General features: G+C 43.4%; 1 long non-coding RNA gene across 1 annotated transcript in view; it reads right to left on the reverse strand.

The window, feature by feature from the left end:
* Nucleotides 1-21,135: 21,135 nt before the first annotated feature.
* LOC147017561 (uncharacterized) overlaps nt 21,136-21,822 on the reverse strand; it is a 40,691-nt gene continuing 40,004 nt past the window's right edge. Inside the window, exon 3 of the long non-coding RNA XR_015049749.1 lies at nt 21,136-21,462. This is a non-coding gene — a long non-coding RNA (uncharacterized LOC147017561). The remainder of the gene's footprint in view (nt 21,463-21,822) is intronic.

Consider the following 21,822-nt stretch of genomic DNA (forward strand, 5'->3'; position numbering starts at 1 on the left):
TCTCGTATGCTATAAAAGCAACAGCAACAACAACAATGTTGAGTTTAACCAAAGCCTTACATTGGGTTATAGAACATCCACTCTGAGTCCATGAGGGAAGTGGTTCAAACTTTGGTCGAGTCATAGCAAAGTCTAAAAATGGTACTTCTACTTCCTTACTTGATGCTCATCATTTAGAGGAATAGGAACACCTGCTCCCAATGGGATTGGCCAAAGAAGGACAGGGGTATGTTATTACCATTGCCAATTATTTATGGTACGAGCAGGGACAAACGGAACATCCACGCAATGTAAAATGTGACTTCAAGTCCTCAACTCCCCCTGCCCCCACAAACCCCAAGTCATCAACCCCTTCTTCCAAACCCCAAATTCTCAACCTCCCCCTCTGAACCCAAAGTCTTCAAACTTCTTCCCCATGCCCCCCCTCCCACAACTCCTCAACCCCCCCCCCAAGACTCAAACTTCCAAACTGTCCCATCTTTGCTTTCCCATCCACCCCCCTTCCAAACCCAACTCTCTGTACTCCCCTACCCTCCTACTCATAAAAGCAAAAGGGCATTCTTACATATGTAATATTCTGCCACCACAATCACCGAGTTTGAAGTTCTCTTACTTGGAACCTCCTTATCATTACTCATTAATTAACGGCTATCTCAGTAGTCTGGTTTATTTTGTGTCACTGACAATCTCTCAAATTATAGCGTTTTTACCACATTTGGTAAAAGTAAATAAATAAAATAAAACCTGCTTTCAATTCTTACCAACCAGCTTTTTGTCACCTCCAACTTGCCACGTGTGTCTATTTAATTCACATTATATGTGAATTACATGTCCATGTACATATGAAATACAGTTTGTTTAGAAATCCTGTATTTGCACACTATTCAGCCTTGAAAACTCGGGCAAAAACCAAAATTACGTACAACAACCTTCCATTTTTTTAGCCGGTGTTTTGCATAAAAGGACGTCAAAAAGGTCAGGCTGGAGCGTTGTTTTTCCATATTAAAGACTTCAAATATTAATCATGACTATTTTATTTCCTCTATATGCGTTGTCATCAAAACAGACCTTTCTTTCATGATAGGCGATGTGTTGTTTAGTTTTTAAATGTACGTAAGCTCAGACGTCCTCTTGCTTGTGCAGAATTGTTCTTTGGGTGGTGTGTAAGCAATAAAACCGCTGCCTCAATCGCACAAAAGGCCGTATTAGCGTTCATACATCATTTAGGGAGTTCTGTATTCCTCGATCTTTTTTGCAGTCGAGTCTAAAGCAACATAGGCTTAATGAGTGCGAAAATAAGGCGAAGGCCTCTTACTCATGATACAATTAAGGGCTCTGAAGCATCACCAACAATATCTTCACTCATCACCACTGAGAGTGGTGCTACACAGTGCACATTTATGTGGAGAATTTGCATCGACTCCACCTTCGGAGTGTCTGGGGGTGGCTACAACCTTTGTCTTAAGACCCTTAAGTCGCCCTGTCTAGTTTAGTTGAGATTGGATGAGTAACAACCGAATGCATTAAACACAGACGGCCGGAAAGATACCACATTGCGTATTTTAGTAGAATGAAAGAGCATGCATAGACCTTGTGGGTTGGCAACTCATGGGAGTTGGGGGGGGGAGGGTGAGAGAGAGGAGAGGGTGGATATCTGTCCCTAATAACACCCTGCTGAGTGCGGAGAGAAAAGTGCAACCACAAAATTGCATCGTCGGCACACGGTGTTTTCTGTGAAGTTACTTCTCCAAATGTCAGCAACTGTGTTTGTCTGAAGTGAAAATCCTGTTGTTTGGTGTCTCTGTCTGCATGCACGCATGTCATCTGCATGTGATCGCTCCTTCATGAGTTTCAGAAGCTGGAAAAGAAACTTCTTTCTGATTGCGAGTCATTTTGGTCAAAGTGAGAGTGAGGCAGAAAAGGTAAGGACCACAATCGTTTGATGTGAAAATGAAGCACTCAGTCTTTTCTTGAAGGAACCATCTCCATCACAAAGCTATCACAGCTGACAGAAGAGACAGCAGAAAGACATGACAAGGAGAAAACTTCCACTGAGACTGATAAACTATGCAAATGACTTGAATAGTGACAACTTTGAGTACGGTTGTAATGTTGATATACAATCATGCAATTCTACTCAATCTTATCAAATGTGCATAAGTGGTTGTTAAAAGCATCTTCCATGTACCGTAGGTACTTCTACTGTTTTATTTTGTTGGTTGTTTCAATAGACGATCAAGCGCATATATTCATTTACTCAAGAACTGGCCATGAATTGCAATTTGAAATTCTGCATATTTTATGCTTTGTTTACAATTACTGATATGAAAGAAGGAAACTGTTTTAGTGAGCTGTATAAATTTCAGATCATGTTTTATTCGTTTCATTAACTGCGACTGTGTCATGATGTTGAATGGAAGAGTTACAGGGACAATGAACTATCAAACAAAGTGCTTATTTTCACCCAAAGATATCAACATTGATTACTACGAATGTGATTTGATCGATTTATAAGGTTGTCGCTAAAGTTTAAATGATCATTTTTTCTGGGTGAAAGAAAATTTGTGAAATTTATTTTCCAATCAAGTGCACATTTTGTTTGTGAATAAGTTGCATCGAAGGACTGTAAGGTGCAAAATTAAGGTTAAATGGCCAGAATAGAAATGGTGTAATCATCATTGAAATGACATGTGTAAAGAGCTACAGCTAGGAAGGGTGACACTTGCACCTGATTACTCTTTTGGGTTGAGAATGTCCAAAATTGCTGGAAGATTTATTTCCCATTTGGAAATCAAAGTGGCCCAATTTTTTTTTTAAACCTCCCCTCGTCTGCACAAACCCGAACCCTCCTCCATCTCCCAAACCTTAGTTCCTCAACACTAATGCGAAAGTAGTAGGACACTCCAAACAACTTGGCTGGGAAAGTAGGGTGTGGTGAAATGGGAGCGGGTGAGAAATACAATAAGTCTGTTCAGGAGATTCCACAATGCCATCTGGTTTGTCGATATGAACAGCCAAATACTGAGAAGATTGGTTTGTTCAAATCCCAGGTGATCACTCGATTGTCAGCGGTACCTTCACTCAAGGTTCACCTGCAAAAGGAACATCCACTGGCACAAAATCACAGGTGCTTTGCAAGCGAATATCAAATAAAAAAATTGACATGATTCCCAGTGTTCAAATTCTGGCATTTAAAATTGAATTGAAAAACAGGAGAAAAGGACTGAACTCTTTTAGACAGGAGAAAAGGACTGAACTTTTGTTAAAAGGACTAAACCTCTTTTAGACTTTGAGCTCTGCTTTTCCAAGGAAAGACTTTGATTGACAGAGGATGCCCAGACTGTGGTTGGCTTTGTAGTAAGGCTTTGCTATGTGGTTTACCCAGGAAATGTCATGGCTGATTGTGAGATCTAGAAGTTCAAGAAACTAAACCACTTCTAGTAGATGACCAAGGAAATGGATAGGTGGGTTCATTTGACAATTCTTCCAGAGTGACAGGGTGAGACAGTGAATTTCCAAGATTGAAAGATATGTTCCATTTATCATGTCAACATCAAATCAAATGCAGATCAGCAGTGAGCCGTGCAGCTGCTGTCTGCCCGTCAGTGGGATGGGGGTATTGTGTGGCAATACAAAGTCTTCTGCAAAAAAGGAAGAGAGGGTTTTTCAGAGCATGAGAGAGGAAGTTTATGAAGATGAGAAACAAGACTAAGCTGAAGATGCTACCTTGGGTCACTCCAGCCTTCACTGGAGGAGAAGAGGGCTCCCTTGACAGTACCATTGACTGTGTGAATGGAGAATGTCAAAGTCTGGTATGAAGGTAGCCTTTTATGCCACAGGCAGGAAACTTGACAAGCAGAGCATGATTTTGTTGACTGCCCTAGGTATCCTGAGAGATGGTCTTCACCTGCTTGACAGTTAGCACCTCTAATCTGAGAGGATCAATGCAACAGCATGTGCAGAGTTGAGTGATAAAGCCAGATTGTATACTTATGGTAAAAACTCAGGCTGTTGAAAAAGAGGAAAGATGATACCATCAACAATTATTCCATTACCTTACCTATAAGTGGAATCTAAACATATTCCAAGACTGTCCAAGACTGTAAATTGGAAATAAGCTCACTGGTCTGTTGTTGAGAGATCTCTTTCTGCACCTTTCTTGTGGACACGGGTGACATTTCTGACTTCCAGGCGGCTAAAAGAGGATGGGCTAAAGAACGCGGAGAGAGAGAGAGAGAGAGAGAGAGAGAGAGAGAGAGAGAGAGAGAGAGAGAGAGAGAGAGAGAGAGAGAGAGAGAGAGAGAGAGAGAGACAGAGACAGAGACAGAGAGAGAGAGAGAGAGAGAGAGAGAGAGAGAGAGAGAGAGAGAGAGAGAGAGAGAGAGAGAGAGAGAGAGAGAGAGAGAGAGAGAGAGAGAGAGAGAGAGAGAGAGAGAGAGAGAGAGAGAGAGAGAGAGAGAGAGAGAGAGAGAGAGAGAGAGAGAGAGAGAGAGAGAGAGAGAGAGAGAGAGAGAGAGAGAGAGAGAGAGAGAGAGAGAGAGAGAGAGAGAGAGAGAGAGAGAGAGAGAGAGAGAGAGAGAGAGACAGAGACAGAGACAGAGACAGAGACAGAGACAGAGACAGAGAAACAGAAAGAGAAAGAGAGAGGGAGCTAAGAAGATTTGAGAACATGGACACAGAAGCCAGCCATGGTCGAGGCTGGACAGACCTTTCTCTACCTTAGCTGAGAACGACAAAGTCCAAGAGACAGTGGGCATGAGGGTGTAAGATGGGGACAGAGCAGGATGGGTTGGTTGCATGCGAATTGGGAGGTAGACTGTTGTTAAAGTATTCCCAAGTGGAATCGATATCACATGTTGCGGAGATGGCAGCCCGATCCTTTTGTGATAGAACAGGCTACAATCCCTATGAGGTGGTCTGTGCTGTGAACAGCTATATTCTGTGGCATTGAGGTTGTTCCTCACAAGTCAGAAATATGGGCTTTGAGAAGTACATGGTCAGAAGAGCCAAGAGGTGCAGAGGAGGAACAGGAGAGGTTTGTTAGGAAAGTTAGGCAATACATCAGCCTCAGTGGTGTAATCGTACGTGATAAATTGAAGGCAACAATAAACAAGTTGGTAGGAATCGAAAGCGGGTGTTTGTTTTTTTAACCATGTGCTCTGTGATCGCAGATTTGTGGCGAGATAAAGATATTGAAACAATTTTTTTTTTTTGAATTTTGGTTCTCCGTCTAACTTGACACCCAAGTTGTGTTTTTTTGCAGATACCGCTTGAAATTCACAGACCGATGAAAAAAAAATTTAGCAACAGGGAACCATGCGCCCATAAAGAATGCAGCACGAAAAGGGTTTATAACCAAACGTGGTAAAAATGCTCTTCGATATGTTGAATAAATCAGTAATGATAAGGAGGTTTCAAGTGAGGCAACACACATACATACTGTCATGTTCAGGGGGGTTAACACCGACCAGGATGGAAAGCCGATCAGTTCTACTTAGAGGCAAACAGCCGAGATCCCCGGAGATTATAGCGCACACAGGATGGAGGGTGGCAAGGGCGTGTACCGGACGGAAGCACACGGGTTTGTCCTCGAACCCACAACGAATAGACAAACACTGTAAATTTAACAAATGAGGGTTTAATGAACATAAATCAACGAGCAATAATGAAAATATATCAAAATGTGAGGTAATCTGAAACTAATTTGAGACTCTCCACTCAGTCACAAAAAACAGACAAGGGAAAAGATAATATAAAAGAAAATCCTCCCTTTATTTTGGCGCTTTGCTGTGTATCCAGAGATGACCTTTTAGGAGGCTGGCGATCCTCGAAACCATGAAGACGAACCCAAAATTGCGCCAAGTCATTCTCGGCGGTCACGTATTTGAGGTGATTCTTGTGGACAGTCTTCCTTCGTTGGGGCCCACAACCTGCCGTACAGTTTCTTCTCATGATCAAGATTGCCACACCGCTCCTCTCTCAGCACCAGCCCTGCTCACAGCAAAGGGACACCACCTTTCTCCTTGAACATACAACGGGACGATTGCTGCTCAGAAACAAGGCCAAGAGACGTGCTCTTCTTCTCCTTCACTTCTCAGAAACAAACCAACTTCACGACCTAGCCGAAGAGTCAATGGCTTGCGTCTTATTTCAGTTTGTGAACAAATTCACACCAGCATGAACGAGAATCGCGCTGCCTTCTTGACCATGTCGAGGAGAAGCCACAGAGGTCCTATCTGTTCTGACCGCAGTCTCCACACGATCATCCTTCCTCTTCCATCACACCGACAAATCATCAGCCTAAGGGGCGTGGCCTGCCGGTATGAAGCCAGGAAGGTGGGGTTTTTGGCTGCTCAGAAACGTTCGGCTGTGAAGGCAGCCGGGTCGGCCATCGTTATTTTTGTAAAATGTGGTCTTGTTTTATGGCCGGCTTTGTCAATGCAAAAACCGTAGGAAAAGGTCACGGGGCAATCAGATACTGGGAGAAACTAGCCTTAAACACTACCTAGTTAATATAGCACCACCCCCCCTCCCCCAATGTGGTGACATGTAACAACTTAAGTTCACAGTTTTCCTCCTTAATTTACAGAGATGTGTCCTCCTCGTAAATGGACCATGCTATACTATACAATCCTGTCTTCACATTGGGATTCCTCCATCTACCCCACAAACATAACAATACATACATACATACCGTTTCTCAAAAAAGAGCATTTCTCAAAGTTTTGTTTACTTTTTTCATTTCCAGTTGTCGCCTGTGATGCGTGACGTCACATTTACTACAAATAGCGTCCCCACAATAAAGAGCAGTGTTTCTTGGTTTATGGAGACCAAGTGATGATAAATGTTGATGAATGCTATATGAGGGTCTTGACAATAAAACTTTGAGAAATGTTCGTTCGCAAGCATCAAACCGCGTCATGGTATCCCATTTCATTCATGTTTTAATTGCAGTTTGGATTTGGAACAGTAATTTGTGGACACCCTGCATACGAATGAAAACAATCCGAATCGAATCCTACCATTCAAAATACTCGAAAGTAAGATAAATAGCACAGTAAGAAGTCAAAGAGCGAATTGGAATGTGAATGGACCTACTGATTGATTGGGAGTGATGACAAATGGTAGACGAGAGGAAGTAACAATGCATAGAGATGAGGATTGAAGGAATTGGTCGCTTTGGTAAAGCTCATGACGTTACCATGACAATAGAGTCAGACTAGAGTGGTACCTTGCATATCGGATAGAGATCGCTACAGCTCTGTCACTATGTGTGATTCCACTCAAGTAGAATGGAAGCTAAAGATTGCGTTTTGGAAATTGTTCATACTTTCCATCCAATACCGGTTTTCACGATATTAAAACGAGTCCGCGGGTTTAAAGAAAGTAAACGGGTTAAACCCGCAAAATATGGGTCGCTTGCCATGTAAGTGTCATGGTTGGAGTGTCCGCTCTGAGTCTGGAAGTTCAGTGGCTTGAATCCCAGCCGAGTCATACCAAAGAATTTAAATATGGTACGTGTTGCTTCCTTGCTCAAAGCTGAGCATTTAAAAAAGGATTGAGTATGGACAAACAACCATAAGTTGGTTGCCTAATAATAGTGCAGGCTTTGATGGGCATAATGGCTTGCTCCTTCACAAAAGTCCCTTGCAAGAGAATGCATATCATTATTATTAGTACAAGTGCGTGCCCGTACATGTGTGGCCGTACGTGGAAAAATAATGATAATAATAACTTTTAAACCGCGTGTCAGAAACAACAACCACACAGGCCGTTCCTTCGCTCTCGCATGCCCGTACATGCGTGGCCGTATGTGAAAAAAAACAAAAAACTTTCAAACAACTACACAGGCCGTTCCTTCGCTCTCGTAAACGACGACTGGATTGGGGAATTGTGTTTATCTATAAATGTGCATAAGAAATCGAGAAATTATTAGAATACAGGAAGTCACCACTATCCGGAAGTCCGTAAGTTGTAACCCGTAATGGGGAATGTGGCTGAGGATCTCTTCCCCAACGGCCACGCCTACGCAGCAACATGTCCTGTCATTGGTAACTAAATGGCGCCCTTTCCCCATCGGCCACACCTACGCAGCAACGTGTCCTGTCATTGGTTTGGTAAATAAATGGCCATAACTTGGGAACCACTTGTCCGATTAATATCAAACCTTGAAAAGGCACATACTCAGGTCCCCAGCAATATACCTGGCAAGTTTCAATTAGATCGGACTAGTGGTTGTCGAGAAACAGTGGCCACAGACACACACACACACACACCCCAGGTCGAAAAACGAGTTAAAACCAGTACACATTTTCAACTGGTCTCTATTGGTTCTAATTGGTCTTTAACTGGTCTCTATTGGTTTCAACTGGTACCAGTTAAATTCAGTCAGAATTCCAATTTCCCAGTTGAAAAAACCAGTAGCTCATATTTGTACCAGTTAAAGTCTTACTGGTTCCAGTTGATACCAGTTGCAATGTACTGGTCCCAGTTGATACCAGTTGCAATGTACTGGTCTCCCAGTTGATACCAGTTACAATGTACTGGTCCCAGTTGATACCAGTTAGTTAAATACAATTGTATTTCAACTGGTAATATATCACTCTATTCCAATTTCCATATTAAAACCAGTAATAAACCAACTGGCTTTACTGGTACCAGTTGGCTACTGGTTTTCAACTGGTACCAGTTGACCAGTAAGCTACTGGTCTTTACTGGTTTTTTGACCTGGGACACACACACACACACACACACACACACACACACACACACACACACACACACACACACACACACACACACACACACACTGCTGGAATTATAGAGAGATTACAATCAGGTGGAGATTCAACTTAAATCAGAATGTGACTTCAACTCAACATCCCCCCTCACTCCCACCACCCCTAACCACACAAAAAGTCCTCACCCCCCCCCCCCCCCTACCCAACTGCAAGTTCTCAACCCCAAGTCCTAAGCCCCTCCCCCAATCCGAAGTCGTCAAGCCCCTCCCCTCTCTGTTCATATTTACAGTCACAGAAAGCCTGAGATGCAAGGCTATGGCTGGCTGTTACAAAGCTGAACCCGGTCAGCTAGCATTATTGCAGTTTAAATCGCTGCAGATGAGGAACAGGGAGCTTGGTTTGATGATTAAGTTGCTCTTTGTTAGAGAAAATAGAGGTATATACAAAGTAGTCATCATGAGGTGGAAGGTATACCACACATACAAACATGAGGGGGTTGCAGCGAGGTAAATACAGGCATTGGTATTCCAAAGTGATAGGAACATTTAGTGTGAACAATAAGGAATGGAGTGCTTGCCATTGACCCCTAACACTACCTGTGGGGCTTGCAAAAAGAAAGAAAAAAATATCTGGAGAGAGAAATAGAGAAATCGAAGACATCTGTGAGAGGAACATTTCCATTAGGCATACAATGTCCTGAGCTGCAAAACACCAAAAGCAATCTGATTGTAAAGAATGGCAATATAAAAATGCCGACCTCCAATATTGGTGGAAAAAATTGTGAGAGAGAGGGGAGGAAGTGATAAGGGGGGCATTATGGGATTGGTGGGATGAGAAATTGAAGTTATTCATGGATGAATTCAATATGACGTGCTTTTGATTATGAGGTGAACCTGAGGGGACTCTCAGGTGCAGTTCCAGCGACATTGAGTTGGGAAGGAAGCAACGGCGATCTGGAGCTACCGTGTTATGTAGAGGGGAAAGTGAAGTTGGTGGAGATCACAGAGGAGGAAGTGCGGATAGCATTGAAAAGGACGAAGAAGGGAAGAGTGCCAGGCATTGATGAGGTGTGTACAGAGATGATAATTGCAGCGGAAGAAGTCAGAGTCAGTTGGAGGAAGAGGCTGTTGAATATATGTATAAGCGAGGGTTCAATTCCGGAGGATTGGAAGACAGAGTTAATTGTGCCGATATGGAAGAGGAAGGGCGATGTTCAAGATCCGGGGAAGTACGGGGGCATTACACTCCTAAGTCATGTAATGAAGGTGCTGGAGGGGATTCTGGATGGGAGGGTAGGGAAGAGAGTGGATATTGAGACAACAGAAAAGCAGCAGGTGTTTAGAAAATGTAGGGGGACAATGGATGGAATATACACCCTGAGACAGCTGCTGGAGAAGAGGTTTGAGGTGCAAGGTGAGATGGCATTGGGATTTGTGGACCTGGAGAAGACCTCTGACACTGTCCCGAGAGAGACGGTGATGGCGACACTGAGATGGATGGGAGTGCCGGAAGCAGAAGTCAGGTTCATGGAAGGGATGTACAAGGGAATGAAGGGAAGAGTTTTGGTTGGTCCTGGATGTCTGATGAGTTCAGCGTGAACATCAGTTTGAGGTAGGGAAGCTCTGTCAGCCCACTCATGTTTATCATGGTGATGTAGCTGGTAGGCAGTAAGGTGAGCTTGAGGGATAGTATTGGGAGGATGTTGTATGCGGACAATCTGGCTGTTGTGGTGGAGAGTGGGTGGGAGATGCAAGAGGTACTGGGGTAGTGGAAAGAACAATTTTGGAAGCATTAGCTGAAGATGAGTATGGAGAAGACTGAGGTGATGTGAGTCGGAGAGCAGAGAAAATAAATGAATATCAGCTTGGAGGGGAAGGAGACCAGGCAGGGAAATCGGATTGATTATCTGGGAGGAACAGTGACCGGGGATGGTAAGTCCGAAGCAAGGGTGCAGAGAAGGATTCAGGTGGGTGAGAACGCGTGGGGGAGGGTTGAGGGAGTAATGGCAAACAGAAAGAAAGAAAATTGAAAGGGAAGGTTCTGATGTTGTGTGTAACGCCAGCCTACCTTTACAGTCTGGAGGCGGTGGCACTGACAGAGAGACAACAGATGCTGCAGGTTTGTGAGAACAACTGGTTCAGGAGGATTGTGGGAGTGAAGAGGGTTGGAGGAAGATGGATGAACTGAGTGAGGAGATTGGTGTGCAGATGAGCTTGATGAGGAGATTGGTGAAATGCTAGCTCAGATGGACTGGACACTTGGTACGGATGGGGAAAGAGAGAATGGCAAAGAGAGCGGATAGATTGAGGGAGCAAGTCAAGAGGAAAATAGGTAGACTGCGGTTGAGATGGGAGGATTGTGTGAGGAGGGATATCCATAAGGTAGGGGTGGTTGGAGAGTGGAGGGAGTTGGCTGAGGACAGATGGAGGTGGAAGAGTATCATGGTCAAGAGATGGCAGAAGCGTAGCGCCATTGGACATCACCCCTTATAAAGGGAAGAGAAGGAGAAGTCAACTGAGTATAATTGCCTCAGAATCATGACAGATCGCTTCAGTCAATGGCTGACACAACACATTAATATGTTGGAAACTTTTGCTCTGGAAAGCGCAGAAGCAGGCTCATATGTTCTTTTGCAATCGGCATGAAGCAGCCCTCATCATTTTATTTGACCAGAAACACCCGCTCCCTTTGGAAACAGCTTGGAGGTGGGGGGTGGGCGGGAGGAGATGGGGAAAGACGGGAAACCAGCCCCGACTTGGCTCCGTCAGATTTCTGTTCCCAAAATTCAAGAAGCACCTTCGTGAAGAACATTTTTCTTCCGACAATGATATCAAAGCCACTGTGAAACGCTGGTAAGTCAGCAGGAAACACAGTTCTATCTTTACGGCATCACAAAACTACTTGAACATCGGCAGAAATGGGGGATAGTTGAGGGGAGGGTGGGGCAAATATATTTTGTGCCGTCGCTGATAATCCCCCACGTCTACAGCAGGAGCCATTAAACCACTTGCACATGTGTACAGGTGAAAATTGTAAGTCATCTTCGTCTTTCCTCCCCCCCCACCCCCCCGGGGGGAGTTGTGCCCCTGACCTGACCCTGATTACTGCCAATACGTATGCAAAATTTGGTGGAGATCAGCCCATCCCTGTTCTTTTCTATGATATTCAGACATACACACACATGTACATTGAGAGAATTGCCTTATTTAATATACTGTTATTTTTGTGGGGTAGATGGAGGAACTTCATAGTAAAGGTATGATTGTATAGTGTGGCATGGTCCATGGATGTGTGGGAGAAATCTCAATGCAATGGAAGTCGGGAATCTGTGAGCTTAAGTTGTTATGCGTCACCGCACGGGGGGGGGGGGGGGGCAGTGCTGTTAATTCGGTAGGGATTAAGGCTAATTATTCCCAGTGTGTGATTGTCCCCTGTGAGCTTTTCCTATGTTTTTGCATTTACAAGACCGGCGATAAAAAGGAATCACGTCCTTAAAACAACAACAACTGAGCCGAATGTTCCAAGCAAGGAAAAAAACAACAACTAGCAAACCACGCCCTTGGGGTGGATGATGGTTGGCCGTGAGGACAGAAGGTTTGGGAGAGAAGAGCTCTGTGAGGTACACAAGTGGAGGCAAAAGGATCTAGCTTGCTGGCCTCCCCTCAACACGGCGAAGAAGGCTGCACGATTCTCGTGTTCGTGCTGAAGTGAATTTGTTAACGCGCCAGAGCAAAACGCTAGTTGTTAACTGTTCAGCTGAGTCACGAAGTTGAGCATTTACGAGAGGGAGAGGAAAGGAGAAGAGCGTGTCTCAGCAATTACTTGGAATGATCCCGTTGTATGGTCGAGGAGTAAGGTGGGCAATCGTACTTAATGAACCTAGTGCAAGAGAGGAACGGTCGGCATATTCGCTCGTGAAAAGAAGCTGCATGGCGTTTTCTGAGCCTTGGTGTTGAATATCACCGCTCAAATTGCCTTGCATACGTTTCCCGCCGAGAGAGCGGCTTGGCGCCATTTTGTGAGCTTCCCGTGCAGGACGATCAACAAGTTCCAAAAGACCATCTCTCAACAAAGCAAAGTGCCAGAATGAAGAGAGGGATTTTTTATTTTATTTTACCTTTCCTTGTCTTTCCTTATTTATATTTTACCTTGTCCGTTTTTGTAACTGTGTGTCGAGGCGCCTCGACTTTAGGCTGTAAATTAACTCACATTTCATGACCTCATGCTTTGATTTATTCCTCTTATGGATGCTTGATTTATGTTCATTAAACCCATATTTATTGAGATTGCTCATGTCTGTCTATTCGTTGTGGGTTCGAGTATAAACCCTTGTCCTCCATCCTAGTGAACGCATCTGGTGCGTGCCTTCGCCGCGTTCCTGTCCCATGCGTGCATTAATCTCCAAGGATCACGGGTTCACCTCCAAGGTAGAACTGTTCGGCTGTCTGTCCAGGTCGGTCTTAACCGGCGTGGACACGACACTACAGCAGTGGGATGTTGATAATTATTCCTTTCCTTTGTGATTGCAACAAGGGCTTTGTGTAATTCTGTGCAGTAAAAGGCAATCTACATTATGCCAAAAAATATTAGGTATAACCACCAAGTTTTGGGAACAGTCTTCATTTTGCATTTAAATAAGCTGATGCTGCAGCATTGTTATGAAATAAGTGTGACATGCAGTAAATTCAAATGGATTTTGTTACCTAAAAATTGCTGAGGTTCGACAAGCAACTCGTGTTCTGTAAGACAATTCCACATAAAATAACATCGATGCAGAATGGCTTGGGGATATCCTCGTGTGACAAATTTGAAAGAGAAGCTGTGCTGCAAAATGCAATTTGCATCCCACGATATCGATAATAGGCATTTCAATGATCCCACTTTGGTTTGAAATGGAACGAGGAGATCACATATAAACACGTGACAGGAAAATCTAGAATTACTTTTGATTATATCTACTTATGCTGACACAAGAACACTCAAGAGCTCCGTATACAAAATCTACCATGGGTCGCTCCTCGTCGAGAAGAATAAAAAATTTGAGCAAATCCGAAGCAGTCTTTGTGACAATGGAGCACCGTTTTCACACATTCGGATGAACATCAATTAATTAATCAAAAAAGGAATGAATGTTTGCATGAATGAATGAATGAATGCACAAATGAAGGGTGGAATGGTGAAACAAACAATTAAAAAAAAAATTCGCTCAAGATGGACTGCAATCAATTTGAAAATGAAATGAGCCAACTTACAATGAAACAACAAATTCTATCAGGAAACTTGTGATCAAATAAGATGACGTTGAGTCACAGTTTCGGAGATGGAGGCTTCATTGACCACCATAGAACGCCGCGTCAATCGGCAATGTACATGGCTGTATTGGCAGCCTCTTCTTCACCCCAATACTGTACCCTCTCACATGCCATGCACATCTCCCAGGGGCTGTGCTTGAGAACTCCTATTGTTGCGAATTTGGAAGCTTACTGCACACAACAGCCAGGTCCTATAGATCAGTTATATCGGTAAGTATGTGTTTCGAGTTAAGGTCCCGTCCTATGTTTAATGGGTGATTAATTGTACGTGCGCTGTGAATTATTTTGATAGTTAGGATTTAAATTATCAACAACAACAATGACACCTGCCCTCACTTCCTTCCACCATCATCCACCGGCACCATTGCATGTGTGCATGTCAACACGTACGTGGGCTGAGTTCAGTGTGCTAGATGGGGTTTCTCTGGACGTTGGTGTGCTGGCTTCGCCCCAAATATGGGCACAAGCCTTTCGTTCTGGCTTGGTTCCAAATATGGGCATAGAGCGTTCCCTCTCTGCCCAATGAGGGAGTGCGCGTGTGGGATAAGAGAAGTGCACGTGGGCCAAACGAGAGAGTTGTACAGTGGTTGTCTTCTGGTCTTCGGAGTGGTTGCCTTCTGGTCTTCGGAGGAATTATCTTCTGGTCTTCAGACGTCTGGTGGTCTTCTGAAGCCAGTCGTTGCCTTCCTGGGGTCCCGCCAACAGAGCGTCTTCTCTTGTGGCCTGTGTGCCTGTCCCGCGAGGATCGCCTACCTGGGCTTGGAGCGGCATTGTGTGGCGGGTTCGAGTCCTGCCACACTGGATAGTCGAAGACTGCACGAGGCGGAAAGGTCCAAGAATAGGCTCTGACCTCCAGCTCACCTTTCCTCGAACTGGAGGCCTCCAATAAAGACCCGACGGGTCCGTTTCTTTTTGGGTGTGTGTGTGTGTGTGTGTGTGTGTGTGTGTGTGTGTGTGTGTGTGTGTGTGTGTGTGTGTGTGTGTGTGTGTGTGTGTGTGTGTGTGTGGCGCCAGTCTATTAAGTAAAACTGCATAAGTGCTTGTACATAAATTGCTATTCCTTCATTATTCGGTTAACTCTGCCTTCTTGCGTGCTCCCCTGCCCCCATTATAAATAAATATCCCTTTTGTTAAATGTTCCAGCTCGTTTCTGTGTTTCTTTCATTGGCTTGGCATCGTGTGCGTTGAGAAATAGCGAGGCCCTAAATTGTTCATTTGGTCCGATGGACCTTGGTAATCTCCGCTCGGGTTACACACGGTTCGGGCTCGGTAACGGCTCGTTCCGCTCGAGGTCCGTCGAGGGTGTGAATTCCCCGGTAGCGTTGTCCGCGTGGGTAATTGGGTATCTTGAAGTTTGGCAATTGACCCTACCCCACGCGGTTGAATTATTGGTGATTTATGGTCCAGTAAGGGACCCGTGCCTTTCGGACTTATCCAAAAGGAACGACCTCAATTCCGGTGTGTTCGGTGGAGCCGACTCTACTGCTCCCTCCAGCGGTCGTGCTCGCCACCGATACCAGGCCCAGTAACACTGTTACATACAGCACCCTATAGAACATGTCCAAGTACTGAAAAACTGGAGGTTCTTGGAAGCATTATGAAAGGGATTTGTCTTCTCCGTGTTCAAGTATATAATTAAATTTAAATGAAGGTTTAAAGAGGTTTAAAAGCAAATAAATAAATATATTCTAGGTTTTACCTCCGTTTTACCCAGTGTCTAATACATCAACCCATCTACCACGTTACATCAGTTATTTGTGACTGTTATTTGTGTCCATCATGACGTATTTAAAAACAGTAAGTTTCCCGTCTGGAATGATTTTCAATCTTGCTTGACTGCCAGACACGCAGACACAGTAAAAAAATATAATCTCACTCCACTCTGCAGACATGCAATCAGGACATTTAGAGACAAAGTACTGTGGAATGACAAACCTGCATTCCTATCCATGTTCAAAATATAACATTCAATTCAAATAAGCTGTTCCTTGCTCATAAACCGATGACAGACAGACGGACGGACGGACATTAACTAATTGCGTAACCCCACTTTTAGCGACACGTGCGCGGGGTAAAAACACAAAAAACGAAGCATGCCCCCAGCAAGCACTTCAAACTCCTCTCATGAGACCCCAATTAATCAATCTGTGTTAAGATAATTATGGAAGCCAACCTACAAATGTGCAAGAGAAGTTTGAAAATAAAGTTCCAAATAAATAATAAACATCTTTTATTTCAATAAAGAAAAATATTCTTCACTATTCATTTAAAAATTAAACTAGTGGATAAATATAATCTTGCTTTTTTTGGGGTTTTTATTTTTTTTTACCTTTTTTTCCGACCACACCGCCGATTCGTCACCTGGACCCAGCACACCAAGACAAGCAAGGAGCAGTGACCTCCTCGGCAACAAATTGATCGATTCAGTGCCTGTGTTGAGGGATAAATCAATTGCATCTATAATATCATCAATCGATATTTTCTTTTACTCTCAACGTACATCCACAAACACTGTGTACATTCATCATTTGGCCTATACCGATGGATTGAGTCAAATGAGGGAGATGTCATGTCACGTGACCCAACCCATCCCCCTCCCCCATCCCCCTCCAAATAATCATGACATTTTTCAGTTGGGAATTGCAAGGAAATAATAACGAGAGCAGAAATAAATGGGCACACAGCAAGCAAGAAGAATTCACAATTAGGGAAACGAATAAACAGTTGCACACCTCACGGGGACATCTCTGACAGGTTTATATCAAGGAAAGATAAATAGTTACCAAAGAAACGATTGCATAATGAATTGTTGTAATGGATTATTCCCATGATGTACATGTAAAACCTTCCGTTTAAAGAGGGATTTGTTCAGCGCAATGATTTTGCGTCAACTAGAAGATTCATGGTTAACTGTGAAAAATGCAGATTTGCACAAGCTGCGCAAGCTCCAATGGAGCAAGTAAGACATTTTTTTCCCCCCAATGAAGCGCTTGCACGCATTTCGTGACTCCATTTTCCCTGGCAGGTTCGGCTAGAATTCCAGTTCATTTTGTTTGACGGTGCAAGGATTTGCTCACTTTGGAATTTATGTGGGGAAAAAAAACTTCCCTTTAATTTTGAACACATTCTGTCATTTGGAATGATTAATTTTCAAGTGGCATTGTTCTCCGGATAAACAATACACAGTTTGCATCGTAATATATAGGTATAATTCTTCGCATATTTTGATCGGTTGGATCAGACCAGAAGCCAGGTAGGATGGTTGTGTACTTGCTGTTGTTTCGTATGCAGCCTACGGCTGCTGGTTGCATCATTTTCTGGAAATGATGATGCAGTGCCCCATTTTCAGTAAGCTTGGACTCATTTTGCCGACCTTGGAAGGATGACACGAGTCAATCCACCTGGTATTATTTCAATGGGGGAAAAAAACAGCTGCTCGAACTCAAGATCCTAAGACCTTAAATCAGCCACCTTAACCATTAAGAGAACACCAGGCTTGTGTTTATGTGTTCTTTCGCCAAGTGCACGTTTTTCTATCTTCTAACTCCATCTCCACCTGCCTCCCACACCCCCATCCCAATTTACTATCTACATGTTACTTGTTTCGTTCTGGTACCCCACTGTCCTCACAAAACCCCATTGTTCTTGTAATCTCCTACTGAGGTTTTTGAAAGTCGAACGAAGTCTCATTTTTACCATAATGTTTTGAGGACCAAGTTGTGATTTTTTTTTCCTGGAGCCGACTCCAGGGTGGACGACTCTGATACCCTCCAGGCTGAGCGACCCTAACAGACAGCAGGCTGGACCTCTCGGTGGAGCGCATACCTCCGCCAGGCTGAACAATTTATGTTTTGTATCCCACTGATAGTCCGGTCTGGATCCAGACCTGAACCAAAATCGAATAAATTAGTCCTTGGCGCACACGATATAGATCGGTTTAGCCCCCATCTCTCAATGGTGAAGAATCACTTTAAAAATTATTGTATCCAAATCCAGATTTGGATCTTCACCATAATTGTGCATTGCTGACCTTGGCCGGTCACCTACATACACAAAAAAAAAATTCAGAACGATTGCTTCAAAACTGATGGACAGAAATTGTGCAACAAACAGACAAACAAATGCTACAGACTTGTAAATACTTGGCCAAAACATTTTTTTTGCCAAGTAATAAAAAGACCCAAATGCAATTCCGTCTCCTCTGGTTAGGATAATGATTTGAGAAATGAACACATTAACGATACTCTAACCACATTCCGCTTCTAAGCTGTCTCGCCTGGGTTTAGAGTCTCGGCCCAGTTATAAACTGTCATTCCAGGTAAGGTGATTCACCAATGTGTGCGTCGTCCCTCGATTGGACATTAAACTGGGCGTCCCATCTTCCAGCTTTCGTTGGTGGACCTTAAAGATTACATGGTGTCCTTCACAAAGAGTAGGCGAGCTATCACTGGCACCATGAACATATTAAAAAATTCCTGTCCTGACTTCCTGTGTGACTTCCTGACCACATTTGCCTTCTGAGTTGTTGGTACTGCATCTTGTTATGGTCGCAACAAAAATATTGACTGCATTGCAAAGTCCAAATTACACAAGTCTGCATTTAGATAATGGGATCAAAATTTCAGAAAGTACAAGAAAAGTTAAAGAAGATATATATATATATATATATATATATATATATATATATATATATATATATATATATATATATATATATTTGAATGAACAATCGGCATCTTTCATTTCACCAAACAGTCTCCCTTGTCGTTCATCAACTTCAAGCTTTAAATTAAGTCCAGAGCTTTTGCTTTTGTTTCCATCTTCCACCAATCAGCCATCCCAGCCCATCGACCCAGGGAAAATGAGGAGCACAACCTGATCATCGACAGGTAAGATGGACGGAATTACCTTTTCGTGAGTCGACTTGCTTGGATACCATGATTTTCAAGATTTTGAACTATGAACATGCTCATAAAGATGTCGACATTTCTTCCTTTAACAGATAATTTAGTGCTTCATATTCTTATTGTAAAATGGAAGTCTTTTTTTCTTTTGGCAGTCTTCTGCTTAGCTTCATGCCAAAGTTGTTAACCAAAGTTAGTCTCAGGATTTTACCCACAATCCGATGGTGGTATGGTCATGTTCCTAACTGGCTCACTAATGTCCTTCAATCTTCAGGTAGGAGTAACAGGCTTGCCTTCTTTGGTTTTGTCCATACTTGGTGAGTCCATATGTTTTGTGGTCCACTTTAAAATACTCTCGGCGCAACCTTGGATCAGCATGCAAATAGTCTTTGCCGAAAAAAATACAATCCTGTCGATCTTCCCTTACTTGGAAACAAACTAGGCATTAACAGGTGTATCTGACAACCTAGTCAGGTGTATCTGACAACCTAGTCAGTTGTATTTGAGTGATATTTGAATCGATTTTGCATGTGCTACACATGCTTCCATAGGCACACACGCTCCTTTTCACTTCATATTTCATTATCCACATGACGTCTGCTTTAACAACGAAACGGGTTGTTGCTACTGCTTGACGGTAGTGGATATTTGAGAATACCAAGGCATACGGCCAATGATGATTCTTGAATGAGGTGCAGACAGTGAAAGCTGTTCAAATGTTCTACGTTTCGTTTGCTCCTGCTATAAGCACGACGACGTGTAGCTGGCCACTTTGTTGTGACCCTTTCTGTAAATGTCAGATTATGGAAACGGCATGAACCACCAATTCATACACAAGACAATTTATTAAAGGTCGTGGGAGGTTAACTTCTCTGTAAGACGATCGATATCTTCGAAACACGCCGTTGAAGAATCATCAGTCGCACTGCTTAGGCTAAACGTCCACTTCAGGACAGTCGCTCGACTAATCGAGTCATTATAAGCGATCGGACAGTAAGGAAGAGGTTACACGAATTTGGTGCGATGACAGCCGGTAATAGCAACAGCTAACTAGAGTATCTCCAAGTTAAAAGAACTGGTAACGCCAACATTAGACACCTGTCTTGTTCACTGATTAATACAAATTGAAACTGTGAAACTGATAATGAAGGAGCTCGAGTTTGGAGGATCCCTGGATATTGTTTTGCATTCCTTGAAGTCTGAAAGATCATGCAACACTGTCGACTATGATCACTTTCTTTGCAGGGGACACAGTCACATGGCCTGGGGTGACATCTGTATTGGTGGTCGGTCAGACCTCATCGTGCTTCCTTCGGGTGGATTTACAGTCCTGGATCCTGTTGCATGACCTCTTGCCATCTCCATTGACCCAGATTTAATTCCAATGTCAAACAATGCTTGAGGATCATCATGGAAAACGACGCACAGGAAACGACGGAAGTAATGGACTGGCCAACAAGAAGCTCATCCTTCAAATCGATAGAACCTTCCAGGACGTCATGTTCATCACTTTTCTCACCCTCATCATGACCTCTGGATACTTGGACTGGCATTTACTGAAAAACCTAACAGAATCCCGTTCAAGACATTATTGCAGACAGTGAAAGCTGTTCAAATGTTCTTGTTTTCTGATCAGAAGCATGCGGCAGAAATGCAGGAACTGTGTCAATGTCAGGGGAGCTCGTAATCGATGCAGACACATTTGGAGAGATCCGTTTCAGCTGTCAAGAGAGCATCAATGCGCCATCACCGTCCATAAATATGAGTACTGTGCTGTACTTTCATTTCCATTACACTCAATTGGTATCAGATCAACGGTTGCTGACGGACATGATGCTATGTTATTTTGACCTCAAGTCATTGCAATTAAACGACATTTCCATGAAATCCTTCAAGTTGAGCATTGGTACTTACTGTTGTAAAAGGTGGATCAGGTCCAGTATTAGATGTTGTTTATTGTTTGTTTTTTGTAGTTGAGTACAGAACGTGTGTTACCTGAAACATGGATAAGATAAGGCAGCACCCAGAGAAACCCAGTCACGGAAGTTAAAATTGATACTTAAAGTTGCATTTTTTTTAACACTAGAAGGTGAAGTAAACGTTTAAATAATGATCAGATATGGGCCAATCTGAGTTTTTGAAATTTGCCTTTTCTTTAATTTTAACTTGACATGACATTCCCGGTCGGCACGAAACAGGTCATCACAGTGTATAATTTAAATTTGGTGAAAATGTGGTGGAAGGTGTAAAGTGCTCTTAAGAGTGGCATTATATAAAGGTTCTCAGAACGAGAAACCCACAATAGTACAAGAAACGCCATGGAAACTGAGACCTTCAAGATGGCTGGTTCATGGTTTCAGCGAATGAAATCTCCCATGCTGAAGCTGAGTCGAGAGGGTCCATCACTTCATCATGGCAGACAGGTCGGTGGTCTCTCTGTCTTCAACCACCTCCTTTCTGGTCTTGCTCCCTCTGCTCTTTCCATACTTTGTCCTTCCCAGGTTTCTGCAGGGGGCACACAGTCCACCATTGACCCCCTTCTGGTGAAACTACCTATATCCAGGATCACTGCTCACCTCCACTCATTCATTCCTCTTTTTTCCCCACCTGTGGAACAAACTTCAACATTTTCGTCAATCTCATTCTTCCCTGCAGGTCTTCAACATAACTGTTCACCACCATCTCAGATCATCCACAATCAAAAACCATGATCCTTTCTATTCCCATTCATCCCACAGCCCCCCCTTCCCCTACCCCACTCCAAGCCCACCCCCTTCCAAATCCCCAGTTTTTGATTCGTGAGACTTTGCTTCTGTATCCATCTCGATCATGCCATGTTTCCTCTCCCACTCCCTCTATTTTGTC

The sequence above is a fragment of the Eptatretus burgeri genome, chromosome 11 (assembly GCF_056783735.1).
Source record: "Eptatretus burgeri isolate ZD-2024b chromosome 11, Ebu_testis_v1, whole genome shotgun sequence".
NCBI classification, from domain to species: Eukaryota; Metazoa; Chordata; class Myxini; order Myxiniformes; family Myxinidae; genus Eptatretus; species Eptatretus burgeri.